At 36.9% G+C, this 5,180-nt stretch overlaps 1 non-coding gene across 1 annotated transcript; it reads left to right on the top strand.

Annotated features, from left to right (window-relative positions):
- The first annotated feature begins 2,677 nt into the window (after positions 1-2,677).
- On the top strand, positions 2,678-2,781 carry LOC147830161 (U6 spliceosomal RNA). The gene has a single exon (XR_015445071.1). It is a non-coding gene; the product is annotated as a U6 spliceosomal RNA (small nuclear RNA).
- The last annotated feature ends 2,399 nt before the right edge of the window (positions 2,782-5,180 follow it).

The following is a 5,180-nucleotide window of genomic DNA, read 5'->3' as shown; positions in this document are numbered from 1 at the left end:
AAATAATATGATATTCATTAGCAAAACCTAATCCACTAAATTTTCATAAACACACACTATACCTAGGTAGAATACCAAATGGTTTAACCAATGAATTCTTCCAACCACGTAAGGAGGAAAACATCAATTTAGCAAAACTCCTTCCAAATAATAGAAATTTTCCTTTCCAAAGAACAGGAAACACTTTCTAATGATTTTTATGTAGTCAGCAAAACATTAACTCAAATTTTGAAAAGAAGAAAAATTTCACATCTAAATATGAAAAGTAAGGAAAAAATAAGCTTTTAAAGGAAAGCACATAATCACAACCTTGAATGATACAAAAAACACTAAAAAAGAAAAATATTGAACATATAAAAATTGAGTGTTTCTACTCATGAAAAAGCAACCCACAGACTAAATATTCACAATGCATATAATAAACCCAAGACTCATTCAGACTAAAGAACTTCTACAAGTTAATAAATAAAAGGCAGACGACCCAACAGACAAAATGGGCAAAACACTTGAATAGCCACTTATGAAAGGAATCCAGAGCCAGGCATAGTGGCACACGCTTGTAATCCCAGCACTTGGGAGGCTGAGGCAGGAGGATCACCATGAGTTCGAGGCCAGCCTGGCCTACATAGTGAGTTCGGGCCAGTCTGAACTACAAAGTGAGACCCTGTCTCAAAAATAAATAAATAAACAAGAAAGAGAAAAAAAAACAAAAAGGACTCCACAGGGCCTATAAGCATATGACAAGGTTCCCAGCACGATTACTCATGAAGGAAAAGCAAGTTAAAACCACAGTGAAAAATCCTCACAAGAGACTAATAGGATGGAATGAGCTAACACTGACAAAAAATTAAAAAGAGAAATAAAATACCTTGGGAGCATTGAAAAAATAGAACAGCAAGAACTCTGCAGGAAGGACATCTACAGGAAACTGTTTGCCAGTATCCAAGAAAGTTGGGCAAACATATTACCTGTGCTCTAGAAATTCTAATGCTGGATACAAACCAAACTCCATACAATGTTTGCTAAAAAGTACATAGTAAAAGACAAGTAGAGACATCTTTAAGCACAGGCAAAAGTCCACCAGCAATAAAATGAATAATGATATGGCATCATATTGCAATACAAAATGGCCATAGGAATGAACAAGCTACAGATATACTCAACAAATGCAAATAAGTCACACAAACAAAATGTTGCGTCAAAGAGACCAAACGCCAAAGAACATATACAGTGACTCTGTCCCTATAAAACGTAAGAATGTGTGAAAATATACTGTTAAAATCGAGCTGGTAGCTGCATTTTAAAAGTGATGAGGAATGTCTGAAATGGAACACAAGTCACTGGTGATAATTCCATCTGGATGCCGGTGTGTGGGTCAGCTTTGCATAGCCGGGACAAAATACTTGGCATCCACGGCTAAAGGAGAAGAGGTGTAATCTGGCTTGTGGTTTCAGGTGATGGTTGGCTGGCTCGAAGGCAGAAACATCCTGCTGGAAGGGGTGGTGGGGGAAAGCTGCTCAACTCACAATATCCAAGAAGCAGAGAGCAGGGAAAGAGCCTGAGAGGAAGTGACCAGGGACCAGATATCATCCCCAAGTCGCACACCCATGACCCACCCAGACCTACACGGAGTCCTTTCCTAATCTCCTAGGCATCTCTCAAGCCAGTCAAGTTTAACCACACAGCTAGCTGCCCAGAATGTATTCAATGTCTGAAAATTTTTCAAGTTGTACCCTTAGTATGTGTGCAGTTTCCTATATATTGTATAAAAGTAAATGTAAAAACTAAAAATACATCATCTGCATATTTTAATATGATAATCTATAAGAACTAAAATATTTGCATAACAAGGGGCATTGTATAAACTTGTGATAATGTTTGCCTTTCAGAAAATGAACTGGGAAAGCAAAGGTAAATTTGAATAGATCAATATCTTCTTTAACACAGACTTCTCAGTATTATTTTAAATGTTGCCATTTGTACATATTACCTTCTTTTAAATTTCTTAAATACATCATAAACTAAATTAAATAAAGCACTGCTAAAGTAAATGCCACAAAGGCTGGTAAGCAAATGGAAAGAGGATCAACATCCTTAGTCTTCAGAGAAATGCAAATTAAAACTACAATAAGACACCACTGTACACCACTGAAATAAACAAACTTTTAAAAACTAGAAGCAACAATTGTGAGAAAATATGTAGCATAACTGAAACACTGAAACATTTCTGGTTCAAATGTAAAACATTTTGGAAAAATGTTTGATGGTTTTCTGTAAAGCTAAACATATACTCAGCATATGGCCCAATAAGGCATTTACCTTAAAAATATATACATAACTATATGTCTACACAAAGACTTGTTCATAGTAGCTTCGTTCATAATCACTAAAAACCAGAAACAACTTGAATGTCCACCAAAAGGTACATGGACAAACAAACTGTGTTACACAATAGGATGCTACTCAGAAATAAAAAAGAAAAAACTTAAGGATGCTACAATAATGAATCTCAAAATCATGCTGCATGAAAAAAGCAAATTCAAAACAAAACAAACTCAAAATAATATCCCAAAATCATGCCACATGGAAAAAAAACAAGCTCAAAATAAAACAGAAACATACTTTCTGGTTCTATAACAGGCTTAAGTAATACACCATGACAGATATCTCATCAGAGGAGCTCACTTTGGCAGCACGTGAACTACATCGGAACAATACAGAGAAGATGAGCACAGCCCCTGTGCAAGGATGACACAAATTTGTGAAGTGTTCTGTATTTTTAAAATTAAAGAAATAAATTAGATCAGAGGTTACCTAAGGATGGGGATAGAATGAAGCTCACTGTAAAGGACCAAGAGAGAACTTTTTGAAGTGATCAAAATCTATATCTTGATTATGTGATAGTTACATAAAAATATACAATTGTGTGACTCATTGTACTGTGCACTTGAAATAGCTACATTCCATTGCATACATACTATACATCAATAAAATTGTTTTTTAAAAGGAAATGCTACCTAAATGACATCCAATATACAATGTATGAAGAACTCCCAAAAGGTGATTTTTTTAAAATTCCTGAAACAAAACAAAAATGACACAAAGGGGATGAACAGAACCAAGTCTCAAATATAAACCATAGAAATTAACAAACATAAAAAATCGTTCAGCCTCATCAGTAACTCAAAAAATACAAAATTAAATGACAAAATATTTTGGGGTTGTATTTGTTACAATTTAATTGCAAAATGTCCTCCCAAAGTCTCATGTGTTCAGAGGTGAGGCTTTTAGAAGGTCATTGGCTCATGGGGGAGCCGTGCACACCCCTGATGTGCCCCTGGTTGACGGTGCTGTTAAGAGGTGGGGCCTGGCTGGAAGAGGAGGACCATGGGGTGTGACCTGGAAAGGTGTGTTCTCATCCCAGGCTCCTCCTTTCCCTCTCTGCTTCTTAGCTGCCATGGGTGGGCAGCTTTCCTCCACTATCAGCTTCCACCATGCTATTTCTGCCTTGCAGCCAGCCAACCATGGACTGAACCTTCTAAAACTGTGAGCCAAAATAAACCTCTCCCCCTTTACTTGTGGATATCAAGTATTTTGTCCCAGTGATGGGAAAGTGACTAATATAGCCCAACAGGAATATAAGTGGTATAATTACTAAGGACAATTTAGTAACATACATCTTAAGTCCTTATCCGGTAATGTATCTTTTAGGAAGCTCTCTTAATGAGAAAATATAATCCAGACAAATATGCTTAGAAAATCACTGAAATTATTTAAAAATTACAAACAGTTTATATGTGCACCAAAAACAGAGGGACCAAATGATTACAGGCCCATGGTTATTTTTAAGAAGGATTTTAATGGTATGGTGAGGTATTAATTAGAAATATGAAGTAAAATGGCAGGCTTCACCTCAGTATACACAGCAAGACCCTCAATATGTATTTTTCCTCAAGAGAATTCCTCACCCAAACTGTCTGGATAATCATCCAGCCCAACCTATACATTGTGTAAAACTCAGGCACCTTTGATCACTAAAGTTCCTTACACTGGACTCTAAAGATTTTGAATGAAACACTGGCAAACATTCCCTGAGATTGCAAGAGGTTGGAACTGGGAGGTTACTGCCTTGCTCCCCCTCCTTCCTATTCACACCCCAGCCTCGTCTGGAAGAACAAGATACATAAACATGACATTCTCAAAACAGTCTAAGTGGATAAAAGATGTAATCCACCATCCTCCAACTTAATTCTTTCCAAACACAGGATGCATCATCTCCATTCAGCAGTACTACTCGAGGATATGTGTCCTCACTGCAAAACTCTCATGACTTAGTGAGAGTAACAAGCACTTGAGTTCACAAAGAGCAAACTGTGCCTGTTCGCTCCTTCTCTGAAGAAAAGTTAGAGGAATTAAGGGAAAGAAATTCATCAGTTGTCATGGATATAACATTCTGAGTTCCTTAAATTTGGAAAATATACTGTATGTTTGCCAGAATGATATGTACTGGCAGAATGGTCCCATTTACCACCCTTCAACTGGGTCAACAGGGCTGACTATGCCCATAGTGAGTTGGTTAATTATGCCAAGGTCTACAGTCAAAGACTGCAACCTCAGTTGACCAGATAACACAGGAGCACAATTTGAAAGCATTAAAGTTTCTCTAAGTTATTAAAAGAAGTTAGACATTCATTGTAAAAATGCAGTGCAGACTTTGAAAGTGTTTCCCCTTTTAATTCAGAAGTTATTGATGTCCAAGTTAGGCTTATCCCTAACATTCAGAGGGCCCACAACAGCACTACAAATGGAAAGCCATATATCACGTGTAGAATGCAAATGCAATGTGCCCAAAAAATAGTTACTATTAAAATTTTTTTAAATATATTACAGTAAAAGACATTTTCATTAATTCCACTCAAAATTCTACCCCTTGCTTTAAACACATTTATCCCATCTTTTTTGCCAATCTCTGCAGCAGTTCTGAAAGTCCTCCTTCATGACTGTCTTTAGCTGCTCTGTTGTGGCCACCATGGTGTTCTGAACTGATTCAAAATGTTTCCCTTCAGTTGTCATTTTGACTTTGGGAAAGAGTCAGAAGTCCCACCATGCCAGATCTGGTGAATAAAGTGAATGACAACACACCACAATGCTTTCATTTGACAGAAATTGCCATAAACATT

The sequence above is a fragment of the Heterocephalus glaber genome, unplaced genomic scaffold (assembly GCF_053883595.1).
Source record: "Heterocephalus glaber isolate CG9 unplaced genomic scaffold, H.glaber_assembly_v1.0 deba00000331, whole genome shotgun sequence".
Lineage (NCBI taxonomy): Eukaryota > Metazoa > Chordata > Mammalia > Rodentia > Bathyergidae > Heterocephalus > Heterocephalus glaber.
This window is presented reverse-complemented; position numbering and strand designations above follow the sequence as displayed.